Below are 15,251 nucleotides of genomic sequence, written 5' to 3'. Positions count from 1 at the left end.
ACCAGCAAGGGCGGAGTACTACCCCTGCCTGCCTCCATCGACCCTGCCTCAATTTTTCTTCCTCCTCTGAGTGTACCATTGGCCCCTTCAGAGCAGATTACTAGGGCTCCAACATTATTAGTTGTCATGCCTGCCTTCTTGCTTGCATACTGGGGTTGTGTGTTCATCGCTATTCCAGCTGTACTCTCCACACATTTGTGCCCTGCTGCATCTCCGTCTGCATATGCTACAGCCTCGCCTCCTTGAATGTTCTGTCTCTGCCCCAGTTGTTGCCCAGCAACCAAGTTCCCAGTGACTTTGATTCACTCTGTGTCACTTTCTACCATACCGCTTGTCAGTGCAGCAAGCTCCGGTACCTTTGTTGAGAAATCTTCTCTCAGTGTTGGCTGTCGGAGCGCGGGATCTTTGATAGTTACAGCCAGAGATTTCGTCCCGGTACCGCTGCTTGCGGTATCTTTTGGCGCTTCCTTGACAACTTGCGTCTCGCTCCCGGCGCCATTGCTACGAGACAACTCCGCTTGTCTTCCGACATTCTTCCGTAGTTGGGATAAAGCGCGTGAAGCCGGCGCTGGTACATCTTTGCTCTCTCTACCGGTGCTTGCTGGCGGCGGGCGCTTTGGAGGAACCCCCTCCTTCAGTTGCCTGATCCCCTTCGGTGCCATCGCGGCGCCGCCTTTATGGATCTTCCGAGAAAAGGAGATGAGAAGCCGGGTCGCGAAAGCTTTCCCCGCCCTGCACAGCCAACGTACTGGAGCCGATTCTTGTCTGAGGTAGGAGAGCTCCATAGACCTATTCATATCGCCATGTGTTCAGATTACTCCTTGGGAGGTGAGTGGGCTGATGCGACCGTCCACTGCAATTAGTCAGCGGCCATCTTGCCTCGAAAGAAATTATTTCCAATATACTTTAGGAACTAATTTTTTACAACGCAGTCATAAAGGAAATAATTCTACACACCCTATATTGTGTCAAACAACCTACACAAAGATGTCATTACATTGCCTCCAATACTCACTCGTGAATATCTAGACCTGAATTCCAGCGAGAAGATAAATGCTCATCAATTTTAAAAAGCCCAATTCTATTCAAAATACAATGTGGGCACAAGTTTATTCTCGGAAAGTATGGTGAAAAAATCCTGCCCCTCCAATGTTGTATTGTACCACAAGTGCAAAGATGTCAATAAACAGCCTCCGCTGTGCCCACATGGGCAGCTCAATATAAAACTCAGCGAGCAGAAAATTGCTCAAGATTTAAAAAAAAACAAAATAATTTTCATAAGATTATTAGAGGAGTACCAACTCTGATTCAAAGGAGCAGTTGTGTATCCAATATCAGAGCCCTGATATGACTAGTCATACACTGACCTTGTTCCACACAATATAATCATTTAATCCCAGTTGGTCAGATTTCTCACAAAAAATCCAACGTGCCCCCCTTTTCGGTCAATATTCTTTTAATGTTATGGGCTTCCCCTACCACTTTCTCAAGGACCACCCAAGTCAATGATCTGGCATCATGGTTCTTCTCTTTGAAGTGTTGCACCAACCTCGTGGTGAGTTTGCCTGCTCGAATCGTGCTCAAGTGCTCCTGAATGCAGATCTTAATCTTTCGGGACGTAAGCCCTATGTAGTGCAACCCACATACACAAGTCAAACGTGACCACATTCACTGTGTTAAAATTGCTGAATTTCGTCAAATGCCACATTTTTCCATTCAGGAACTGTACACTGTTTGTCTTCTCCGTAAGGTCAAATACTGAACAAAACCCACAAGGGTGATGTCCAATGGGGATCGCTGGCTCTTTGGGGCATGTTTTTAGGTGGGTATGCAACAATTTATCTTTTAGGTTACTAGCCCATCTAAAGGCCAAACCTTGGTTGTGGCATTTTAAAATCTGGTGTTGACAGTAAAGACCAATGTTTTCGGATAGCCTGACAAATCTTGGTTGCCAAGGGATCAAAGGTCATGACAACCAGCAGACAATCATTTTTGGTTCTCAAATGTTTCTCCAACAGGGCACTCCGTGGAGTGTTCAAAGCCTTTTCCTGGCATGATTCACTGTTTTCCTGGGGTACTTCATTTGTATCTGTAAATATTCACTTGTAGCAGAACAATTCCTGCTGTAACGCAGGAATTGGCCCAGGGGGAAATTATCTCGTAATGCCCACGGGTGAAATGACTGATAGTGCAGGAGAGAGTTCCTATCAGTTATTTTGTGATGTACCGTGGTACACAACTTATCATTATTAACCACTATATCCAAATCTAGATGGATTTTGGTTACTGAATGACCAGGTGAACTTAAGGCTAGTATCTAGACTATTCAGCCAGTTTAAAAATGCAAGAAGCTCCTTCTCAGTTCCAGACCAGAGGCATAACACATAGTCTATATAACGCTTCCAGAGGCGAATGTTCCTCTGGAAGGGATTCGACGGGTGATAAATACAGTTCTCTTCAAACTGGCCTACATAAATGAAGGCCAGACTGGGCACATTGAAGACCCCGATACTTGTAGGAACAAGTCATTTTTGTAACCAAAATAGTTCCGTGTTAAGGCTATTTCACTGCACTGTAGCACGAAAGTCTGGGGATTATCATAAAACCACTCTTGTTCCTCAAGTGCCCGTTCTGCTGCCACCAGCATGGCATCTTGGGGTATACCCGTATACAGTGACTCGATGTCAAATGAGACAAGGAACTCACATGTAGAGCTGAACTGTATGTCCTCCAGAATGTTAAGGATATCCATGGTATCTTGGACATAAGATGGTTGTTTTATAACCGGACATCTGGAAGGGCACACACTGGCCCACATTAGCTCTCCCCGATGTCGAAAGCCATCTGCTTCCCCCTTATCAGATAGTTTTCGTGTTATTTATGACTATGATGCTTTTCAAAGAATATCAAAGAGTTTTTTTGTACCCACAAATTGTGTGTATGTGTGGCCAAAACATTTATACTCCAAAACTGTCTTCAGACGTGCCTCTGTCGATACTCTCCCAGCTGCTGCATTTAATTAAAGCAACTTGTTCCTGTTTTGCTGAACACCTTTTGTCTTTTCTTTTATTTAAGTAAAAATCATATTCAAGCAACATAACTTATTCCTTTGTCACAAAGACTAGGACAAGCAATATAAATGTAAAAGCCTTGAATGTTCAACCTCGCTACTCCTTCAAAGTGGGAGTGCATGAAGGAGGTACTTGTCAGTTTAGTGCCCTTTCAGTACAATCTGAATGCTGTGGATTTCTTACCTGCCCTTGAGTTCCCTAGATCTGTGTTTGCTCACCTCCTAATAAATATTCATGACCTAGAATTGCTTTGTGAGGCATATGTACTGTAGAAGTCTGACCTTGCTTTAGCATTTGACTCATCACACTTCAAAGCAAACCATGTTATTTCTCATTCTTTTGAATGTACTGTAATTTCTTTTCGACAGTCTTCCTCCCATAGGAAAACTTTTCTATGACCCGGTCACATAGGATATCAGAGAGTATCAGAATGGGACAGAAAATAGGCTTGGGTGCAAGGTATGGGAGATTGCATGCATTTATGCTTGCGGTAACATAAGTGGAATCAAAAGTAAAAACAGGCACACCAGACCATTAGAGTGGTCCACAAAAAGCCAAAAACTGTTCCACGCACTGACCTCTCAGACCAACCCCTCTGACACTGCCAGATTACCCTATGGGCTAGTCTGAACCTGATATCGTTTTGTCCATTATCTCCTTGTGTTTCCTTTGCTCGCCCTAAGTTGGCAGGGTATGCCCAGAAGTGGGTCCCTTGCTCACTTTGCCACTGGATTCAAGCTAGCCTGGCTGATGAAGTGTGTTACCCAAAAACAGGTCTCAGGATGCTTGTTTCCGGTTCAGGGAAGACCGGGCCTGGCAGCTTAGGATGGACTGTTCCCATGAGGCACAGGGTCGAGACTGATTTGCATATAGCTGGGTCGGAACTGAGGTGGCGAAGTGAGATCAAGAATGATGATGGATTCAACCCAGATCTGTGACTGAAATGTTTCAGCGCTTTGTCCATCATCTCCTTGTGCCTGATATCAGTTATAAACCTTTCTTTATCTCTATATTTTGCGATAGCAATATGTTTTCCAGGATCGCTGTTGCAGGAAGATAACAATTAATTTTCACAAATCCCTTTTAGAGTCCCCCTCACCTAATGCCAGAGTTAGTGGACAACTTTGCATTCAAACATCGTTTGCATTACTGTGCCTTTATCCACTTTGCAGTGTCAGAAATCTTATGTTCTTTTATTTGGGCATTGCAACTGCAAAGCATGCTCCTTCCCACTTCCAGATTTTAACGAGCTGAGGGAATTGGAATATTCCCTTTTTTGATCACCGAGTTAAGTATTATAGCACGTTAGCAGAATAAGCAGGCTAAGGTCATACCTAAATACAATAAATTCATATTTTTTTCAAATCTGGGAAATGTAAACTTCTGGTATGTTTGGATGAACATATGTTTCTCCTACACGGTGGCATTTTCAATCCACAGGAATGTACAGAACATTTTAGCAATATATTGAATGATTTCCTATGGGGAAATAAGAGTGTGCTTAATATGCTTAATTACACCACAGGTGTAATCCTTATATTCTGAAGTTCTCCTGCGCCTCACCACATTTTGTTTTTTTTGGTTATCATTTTTTGGTTTGTCTGCCTCAACAAACTCATGGTGCTGACACCTCATTTAGGGGCTCATTAGGATATCGGGCGGATTGCCCCTGCCAGGCTGGTGGTAGCCACCGCCAGCCTGGCGGGGGCAATCCGCCCGACATCCTCACTCATTTCCCCCCCGCCATATTAGTATGGCGGACGGGACCTTGGCGGACAGAAAGACCGTCCGCCGCATTTCCGCCCCGGTTGCCTTGCGGCCGGGGCGGTAAGGGAATAATATGGTGGCGGTGTCTATCAGACACCGCCAGCCGTATCAGCATGGGCATTTTACAATGCCTTTCCGCCGCCACGGAAAGGCATGCGGTCTTCACTCTGGGGGCCCCCTGCGGGCCCCCAGAGTGAAGGAGGGGTGAGGGCTGCACATGGGGAGTACCTGTGGTACGCCCCCCACATTTGCATAAACCAAGCGGCAGGCACCGCGCGGTGCCTGCCGATTTGTTTATGCAAATGCTGAAATGCATTTTTAGCATTGTGGCGGGCGGTTCTGAGAGCACTGCCCGCCACAATGCTACAAATGCAGGATGTGCCCGCCACTGTGGCGGGCACATCCTAATGCCCCCCACTGGACCCCCGCTCTTATGGCGGGTGGTCCCAATCCCCGCTAGGATGACGGACGGACAAAGTCCGCCCGACATCCTAATGGACCCCTTAGTGTTGAGGGACCTGCTGATTAGCCACTGCTAGAGTCTCCATCAATGGAACCAATGCATCCACCACAAGACCTGCAAAATGTGGGATGGCCCCCCTGATGCATATTTTCTCTTCTTATGGTCTAACATGTGAAACCTACGGTAGTCTGCGCTTAGAATTTTCCCTGTGCTTCAGAACCAATTTTCTTTCTAGTAATCAGAGACACCCCCTCCCCCGCTTTTAGAATGAGAATAAACTGCCATGGGGGCCACAATAACTGCTTTGCTGAAAGTGAACCAGTCTCATTGGCAGGTGCATGTTCATCATAGAGAACATTGATGACACAGCAGGGAACTCTAGATTGGGTGGGCTGTCCTCCACCGATGAGGAAGGCGAGGCTCTGCCAACCTGGCAGGATGGGAAAATCACAGAATTCCCTCTCAATGAGTCTAAACATTTATGTCCCTTGTGCCATTTACCTCATACAGAAATAAAATCCCTAAGCAATGTGTTGGACCCCCCGCTCCTCAAAAATAAAACAGTGCTTCAAAGCCAACCTGAAAGCTAAGTTCTTTATGTTTATTCAGACTTGACTCGGACGGCTGATTGACTACTAGTATATTGGCTCATGGCCAATACATTTCTGTAAGCTCTATTGCTGCTTTAATTTAAAAATAGAACAAGAATCGTTTTCTGTCGTTATGGAATAGAGACTTTTGTGCCCAGGGTTATTAATTTTTCACACAATGCAGCTCTACATCTAAATGTGCTGTGATGCATTGCACAAGGGAGAAAAGACAGTGCACCGCCCTATCTTCGAAGATTGGTCTGCTCCTGGGGTCCTCCCCAGCGCTGGCACAGACTGGCTGCCTTCCATGACACAGAGCCACACACCATGATGCAGGTACATGTGCACACTTGAGCTTAGAATTTGTCACACCATTCAAGTGCAAATCATTATCTGTAGACAAATTCAGAAGGTTCCCACGCAATGGATAAGTACTGTGCACTGCAGCACACATTCAAAGGGATGGGTTTTTTGAGAAATAGTTTTAGGTGCAAAACCCTGTCTGGCTATCCTAGTTAACTGGACTTTGTGTCAAAATGTATGTGTTTTGCAGTCCTCCAACCCACTAAAGACCCCTTGATGCAAAATGGTACAAAAGCTGTTTTTGTATAGTGAACACTTCACCTTCCTAGTGCACATAACCTTTTGTGTTGCATAGTATATAGCTTGCCCTTCCTGGATCCACTTTGCATCATGCTAGGGCTGGTGCCAAGGCTTACAAATTTAAACTCTGGTTTGAAGAGGGACAGAGATGTTTTACAACCATAATCTGCCAATATATTTTCTCGGTTCCTTATCTTTGTGCCTTTAATATTGTAATCATTTTAGCATGACAACGGGCAGGTGTTTTTCAAAGTGGTGAAAGTTAGTGAGAGGAAACCATTTTCTGCAATAAATATGATTGAAGCACAATAATGAATCATGGCTTTTGAAACAATCCCAATTTGTAAATTGAACTATTCAAGGACCTTAAGTGGCACAGCTAAGGAGATGTTTTCAATTGTCATTACATCCACAGCCAGATCCTTATTTGAGCAGGTGGGTGCAGATGGGGCCCACCAGCATTAGACTTTGACCCAGAGCACGAGAGAGAACAAGAATTGGTAAACCCAATAGGTCTTGCTTTGGGCTTATTTACAATGCCAATGGCTTTAGCCAGGCTGCACAGCATCCCTGATGCTGTGCAGCCTGGCAAAAAAAGAAGAAAACAGCCTAAGTAGAATTCTGAGTCATGTAGTAGGAACATGCACCAAGCATGCATGCACCTACAGATTGAAGCAAGTGCCTTTTTTTCCCTTTTTATTTACTAATCTGAGTTGGGTTGCTAATCAAAAAGAAAAGAAACATGTGGAGGGGTGGGACAACACGTGAGGGAAGCAACAGGGAGGGCAGATTCACAGAGGGAGAAAGCAACAAGGGGCATATGTGACAGAAGCAACATGGAGCGTGGGCAAACAGACAAGCCAACATGGAGCTGGATGGGAGTGCACAGGTGAGAAAGAAACACGGGGTGGAGAGAAGGGGCCCGATTCACAGAATGAACTTAAGACTAAATCCTAAACTTACTACTATTTGGTATTCACAGAATGCACTTACTACTTTCGGGATTCACAGAGTGAACTTACTACTTTCGGGATTCACAGAATAAACTTACTACTTTCGGTATTCACAGAATAGATTTAGGACTACTAACTCTAAATCCGAAATCGGGGAGTAAATTCCGGCCCGGAGGCGGAGCTTATGGCCTGGAGGCGGAGCTTACGGCTCGGAGGTGGGGATTTTTGCCATGCTGAAATCTCCAACTCTGGGCCGCAAGCTGCGACTCCGGGCCGGAAGCTCCGCCTCCGGGCCGGAAGCTCCGCCTCAAAACGGTTCAAAACGGGCTACATTGGCTAAGACCGCAACAAGCGGGGTTGACTCTGGTGGCAGGTTGATGGTACATAAGCTCTGGGAAAGGTTGACGGGTACCCCTAGGGTCTAGGGTCAACCTTTCCCACTTGGCATCAGGAAAGCTGTTAGAGCCGCCAGCTTTGGGACCTTGAGTCTGGAGGGGCTCTAGGTTCGAGGGACCCCTCACCTTGCAGTTAACTGTCCAAGCCAAAGGTTCATTACTGTTAGTGGGTGGTATTGTCATAGCTGGGCAGGATTTAGACACTAGGTGATTCAGTTGTTTTGTGACTGACCTAGGAGAAGGTCTAGGGCCAGACTCCATGCCATTACCACAGGAACTATTGTCCATTGCCCTTAGAGTTGGAGGGCATGTGGGGCATGTAGGTGGTGGTATGTTGTCCCTTTGAAGTAAAGCAGTTAATTTGGTAGTTTTTATTCTAGCATAGATAGACAAAATAAGATTGGATCTAGTTTGGTATCCAGGGCTGATAACAAGGTTGCTTTAAATGTTTCAAGCAAAAGAATGATATCTGTATTTGGCTCTGCATGGGGCACTGATGAATTCGAATATGGGCCGGTACTTTTCTGGCACATAGTGAGGCCACCCATCGAGGGGCACTTCCTCCTCACTCCCCCTTCTCCCTTCCCCACTCCAGGATTCATAACAGGGGCGGTGCCCACTGCCCTGTGCGCTATATGCTGGTCACTGTCCTGGCGGGGGGGGGTTGGCGTAGACAGGCAAGTGACAGCTGCCCGGTCTTTTGCCAAATCTGGCCCCCCAACACAGCGGACCGGGGACTCTTCTCATAATGGGGCAGAGGAGCTCTGTGAGGAGAGGGAATAGGAGATCTGGACGGTCGCCGGATAGCCAATTTAATTTCCTTGTCAAGAACCCCAACCGCTCGCTGCAGGAAAGTGTCCATGGTGTTCACTGTGTTCGAAGAGTCCTTTGGAGTGAGCCCCACCACAGCCGCCCTGCATTTTCCCATTATGATAATGTTCGATCAGGAGTGGCCCAACTAGGCCCATCAGATGCCAACAGGTGCCCAGCAGGTTGGCTGCCAAATAACAAACTGGCTGAATAAGAGTATAAAGTCCCACAAGAGGCCATTCCACTGCTAGCGGGGCTGCAAGGGGGATGTACCCAAGAGATTAGACGTGAAGCCTGCACACAAGAAAAATGAAAAGTGGGGCTCTTACCTGCATATGCCACCAGGTACAAGTTCCAATGTCATCGCTGTATTCTGTTGTTCTTGATCCACAACCCAAGTCCCAGGCTCCAAAGTCAAAGAAGAGAAAAACCAAGAGGGGGGCCCAACCCAGCCTACTCCGCACTCTGACAGGCGCAGACTGGCCCGCCCTTGGTCTTGGCCTTGGTCCAGGGCCCCCCACGTGTCCTGCCCTACAGGAGATGTCCAACCCCTTTAGGGTGCACACGCGGGTCAGATGGGAGATGTCTCCTCCTCCTGTGGATGCGGTGATAAAACAAACAAATGTGTGTTAATACTGCAACCAGTAAAAACTGACATTTAACAGGTGCAACATTAACTCGCGTGAAAAATGTAGGATTCTTATTGAAACCCACAGTATGAAAACTTCAGGCCCTGAAAAAGCCTTCAGTATTAATGTATGCTTTCAATTAGTTGTATTACTGTACTTTAAATTAGCTTGACTATTGGTGTGGCTACACAATATGGCCGTTGCTGACTGTTGTACAGAGCCAAAAATAATAATTTAAAACTCAAACTTTCAAGCTTTTTAAAGCTATTTGGAAATGACAGTGGTCAGAGACGTTCTGGGTGACAACTCAGCAGTGTTCACTCAGTAACAGGCTGCTCCAGTCAGACGACACCATTACGGCACATTCTGCTCTGGCATAAAAATACTAAAGGGACAAGCCAGCAGCATTCCTGTAAAACCAGGCTGTCATGCATCAAACATAGAATAAGCACAGAAGACGGGAAGCAGTGTATGATGGTCCGGGTAGCTGCTGAGCTCCCGTGAGTAACCAAGCTAATGCACAGCATTGCCCCGTGAGACAACACCCTTTGACCCACTATAGTCGCATCCCAAAACTCATCAAGTCTGAGCTCTCCCTGCTCATTATTACAATCGTAGGCAAAACCAGACTCTAAAAAGAGCTGCACAAGGTCTCGCTGCGGAAGAAGCCTCCCATTCTGCAGCTAGATCATCAGACAGAAGCCAGAGAGGGTCTGGAGGACACCTTAGCAGTGTTCACTCAGTAACAGGCTGCTCCAGTCAGAGGACCCCATCACGGCACATCCTGCTTTGGAATAAACACAGAAAATCGACAAGCCATTAGCATCTCCATAGAACAGGGCTTCCCCACATCAACCATAGAATAAGCACGGAAGATAGGAAGCAGTTTATCGCACTTAGTGCCCATGAGCTCAGCATCAACTCACTGGAGAAACAGCCAGTTGTGATGAAATAAGGACAAGATTTACAGCAGATCTAGGAGTGGGTCACAAACAATTTAAAACAGGCATGCCCTGAGCTCAGCATAGCTACTAAAACATTGAACACTTGTGTGGAGTATTCTTTGACAAAAATAAAAATTAGTCCCTTTTACAAGGCTAAAATGGGACAAGTGGAAGCTTACAAATATTGCGGCACTGCTCCATGGGAGTGAACAACTGAAAAGTAGGGACAAATAGGCAAGATTAACCACTTGGAAAAAAAGGATTTTTAAAGGACACTGAAAGAAACAAATGAAAAGAAATGGGTCGGCTGTAAGCCAACAAAGTATATACAACATATCTCAAGAGGCAGGTCAAGCGCTGCCTAGGCTCGACCTAAAAACACAGGAAAGGAGGAAGAGAAACTCAGAGCGAGCATGACAAAGTGAGACAGCAGGGATAAAAAGAACCTGCAATGGTCCGGTGAAGAAGCAAGGAGTACCTGATGGTGGAATTAATATGAATATATAGGAAGAGTGTGTTTGCTTAGATGCACCCGTGGAGTATAGAGTGAAGGTACACTTACACACTGCAATGACATCATGGTGAAAATAAAAGGTATTGCTCCGTTAGTGCAGGCAACCTTGGTAAATTAATACATGCATTGTATGTGTGTCATTACCCCCACTGGTCCTAGGCCACAACACAACAGCAGCCATTGTACTCAGCATGCCAACATTCAACAGCGCCAGCCGTGGGCTTGTGAGTAAAACTTTGGACTCTAGCAATTTCAGAGCTGTCAACTTAATGATACAATTACCTTCTACTCCAAATACAAACATTAAAAAAATAACAAATTCTTGCTGAGTCCACCGCCACCGATTTCCTGGGGTGTTTTCACACTCCTTTATTGAGCCTACAATTTCCTGGGGTGTTTTCACACTCCTTTATTGAGACTCCAAAAACAGCTGAAATGCTACTTTTTTGCAGTGATCTCAAGATGTTTTCGCTACCAACGTGTGATATCAGCTCCTCACCGGGTGACCCTGTGATCGGAGCCCATTTTGTGTGACACGCAGTGGCACCATGTGAGTTGGCAGGTCTACAATTAAAATGATAATTACTGTTGCAAGATCTACACAGAAATATTGACCAAATGCCTTACCTAATGATTGCCTAAATGATTTCACCAAATTTTTCAGGTTTATCAGCAGACTGCTGATTTCTGTCACCTGCTCGAAGTGGCTGACATCTAATAGGGCTGGCTGCAGCAGTTGACCTGGATGCGGAAAAAGCATTTGTGACCTAGGTCATAGAAGCTTCCAAAATGTGTTGTAATAAGATGGTGATGAACGCATTGATCAATTTGCGAAGACATCCCCAAATTATTTTAAATGTAGACATTGTGGAGACAATAGACTGTTTGAAATCTTAGGAGATATTGGCAATGGTATAATGGAGCCTTTAAATTCAGGTTGTTTATAGTTTTACATGAAATTTGGAAAAATGTTCCATCCTCAAATTATGTTTGTTAATTAGATTACCATACATGTTCTCTAAAGCTACTATATTTCCATGGCTCCAGTTACATTGAAGCTAACAGCTAACAAGACTGATGATGATTATCTTCTGAAACGTATATATTTTTTTTGCTTTGAAATGCAAAAAAAGTACCTTGCTTTGCTAGTATCTCATTATTGTTAAAATACATTGAAATTGACATACTTTCATTTGGGACATCGGAACACACACATCCATACACATATAAATAGAAAACCCTAGTAAACCTGCAAATGTAGATACACACACACATCTAAATGATTGAAAATTAGTGAAATACCATTCTCCAGAGTGGACCCCAGATCATACTTGGTTGAATAAACAAAAGTAACTCTTCACCTGGGCGCGTGGCTTGGAGCTCGGCAAGATGGCCGCACTGTAGTGCAGCTCTGCCAGCCATCGGTGAAAATCCTGTAATTATCCTGTCCCCGACCTTGTTAACCAACTAATTCCCCCCAGGACTGCACTGCCGAGACTCGGCGGATTCTGAAGATACCCGCTGTGAGCCAATTCGCTTAGTGAGAGTGGACTTCTGAAACAACACGCGGCCGCCTAAGAGCAGACAATAATGGCTGCGCACATAAGTGCTGAATGACCAGGACCAAAGGCTTGGAGGGCGCTGTCTACACCGGAATCGGACGTGAGCCCACAAGTGATTGCAGCGAATTGCGAAGGAACGCGCTACAGGCTCAGACACAGGCACACCCGAAAGCCGTGAGTGACCGCAGAGGGATGAAGCTGTGGAGAGGGAGGTCTGGCGAAATCACGCAAGCGCCCGGCGCGGAGTACCTGAACAGGCCGGAGCACGACTGAGCAGCGGACCGTCGGGCGCCCCCCCTCTTTTTTTCTCTCTTATATGCCCCGCATGCACAACGGGTGAAATTGAGAGTCCTCAACAACGCGGGAAACTGCTGGTTACCTCAAAAAAAACACCCACTGGGAGGAAGTTCAGGCCTGCATCTACACTGGGCCTTGTCTCCGCTGCTTACGGGAGAGAGGCTCCAGGGCATTTATCTCGGTGCAAGTAGGAGGGCACGGAGCAAACGACGCGAACTTCGGCTGTGAAGAGTGGGGGCATATTGCGGACTGCCGATTTCCCCTCCCCCCCCATTATCTGACATTTAGAGAAGGAAATAAGAGGCATTCATAGAGGCAAGCACCTAGCTGATGACACGCTAGAAATTGGGGTGCACATTACGCAGCGCCGCAACACAGAAGGATCAGAACGTGCACTCCATGACACAGACTGCTTGCAAGGGACTATAAAAGTCTGACGGCTCCACACATTCCCGCCTGGGCAGGGAGATCGGCGCCATTTTGAAAAGCCTGCTAATTGCGCATCATATACGATACAAGGGACTCAACACCCGACAGTCTTGCTGAAATAAAGACAGAGGCTAACAGCAGGGGTAATTAGTGGGCCCCTACAATACCCACGGCACGAGTAGGATAGTGACGGCAAACAGGCACAAAGGGGAAGCCGGCCGGGAATCAGCCCGCCTCACCTTCGATCTACAAAAAGGGAGCAAACCTGGACAGAGCGTGGCATCGGACACTGAACTAGAGGCGGCGACACCGCCCTCCACAGCGCTAGAGAAATCGCTAGCAGCAATCCAGGCAAGCCTTCAGGCCATAGATGGAAAGATTGAAGCACTAAATGGTAGAATGGATCATTTTTCAACAAAGTTGGACAAACATGCAGTGCGAATCGGGGAAGCAGAACAACGCATCAGTGACACGGAGGATGGGCTTCGACAGGTGAATGAGAAAGCATCGGATATCACTAAACTGCTGGCAGTTATCCTGGCCAAAAATGAGGACATCGAAGCGTGGTCTCGCCAAAACAACATCCGTGTCCTAGGCCTGCCGGAATCCACAAATGTGGGACGTCTGGAAGACTATATCGAATCGATGCTACAAGAAGTGTGCAGTAAAGACGAACTGTCACCCCTTTTCGCGGTGGAGAGGGCGCACAGGTCTTTGGTGGCGCGCCCTCCACCGGGGACTCCGCCGAGACCTATCATAGCCCGCCTACTAAATTTTAGAGACCGGGACACTGTGCTGCGAATTACCAGGCAGAAGGGCACTATAACCTACCAAGGTACCACGTTATCATTTTACCCGGACTTCACAGCTGCTGTGCAAGCGGCACGCAAAGAATTCCAGAATGTCAAGAAACTCTTACAAAAAGAAGAAATTCCTTATGCAATGCTCTATCCTGCACAACTGTGAATTGGCAGAATGGAGAACGGAAAAATCTTTGCAAACGCAAAGCATGCGATGGAACATGCAAGAACCCTGCGGAATAGGCGACAGCGCCCCTCTTCCTCTCCTACATCGGACATCGATGAATGACCAGTAAGGGGGTACATGGGCGATTGTACATGGGGCAGAGTATGCTGATCACCAGAGGAAGTGAGGGGGTGGCTGTATTTCTTTTGGAGAACTTTCGAAGGGGGAATCAAGACTGTTCTATTAGTCATATGGCATACAGTTGTGAGATGTTGGTTTATTACAGGGTTGGCGGAACTGACTGTTGTTCGATGGCTCCTCTCCCTCTACTATCTGGGAGTGGACACATCCACTGCCACCCCCGATGGGTGTTCCCCGACGGAAACTGTGTTTATTCCAGTTAAAGTTTTCAGGGGGGTTGACTGGGGGATTTGTCTTTAGCAGTTTGGGGATGCTGAAGTGGGAGGAGGGAGGGGGGGAGGGTATGTTTGTTGTCAGCCTAAGGTACAGCATTTCAAGACCGCTGCACTACAAGGTACAAAAGAAGTCAGGCACCTCAATGATATTGCATATACTAGCCATTGCATAGTACTACCTCATTACACATGATGGGTACCGCACATAATTGTGCCACATGGAATGTCCGCGGGCTCAGTACACCACAGAAAATCAGGCAAGTACTGGCACAACTAGACAGGCACAATGTGAAAATTGCGCTGTTACAGGAAACCCACCTAACTAAGATAACAGAAGACAATGTGGCTAGAAAATGGGCGTCATATAGATTAGCATCCTCCTACTCTTCATATGCGAGAGGGGTCCTAGTTTTAATAAAAAGGGGAGTCGTATTCACAGCGCTACAATCTAGCACAGACCAGGAGGGGCGTTGGGCAATGGTGTTTGGAAAACTGGGGAATGTCTTAGTGACAATTATCAGCCTGGATGGACCGGTAATAGATGACACAACCTCATATCAGAATATGTTTAGAGTAATGCGCACGTGGCCCGAAACAGAAATCAAATGGGGTGGAGATCTCAATACACATCTTGATCCCAAAAAAGATAAATCTAACCCGCAGGGTGCCTGAATGGTCAAAGTAGCAGGTTGTATCAGAGATGGTATGCTGGAGTTTGGACTGGTAGATGCTTGGAGACAACTCCACGAGGGGGTACTAGCTGGCACACATATAACGCCGTCCACAAATGGTTGGTCTAGACTGGACTATTAGTTACTGAGTGAGGGAGCGGCTGCATGGGT

The sequence above is a fragment of the Lissotriton helveticus genome, chromosome 10 (genome assembly GCF_964261635.1).
Source record: "Lissotriton helveticus chromosome 10, aLisHel1.1, whole genome shotgun sequence".
Lineage (NCBI taxonomy): Eukaryota > Metazoa > Chordata > Amphibia > Caudata > Salamandridae > Lissotriton > Lissotriton helveticus.
The sequence above is the reverse complement of the archived record's forward strand: the minus strand, read 5'-3'. Positions refer to the sequence as shown.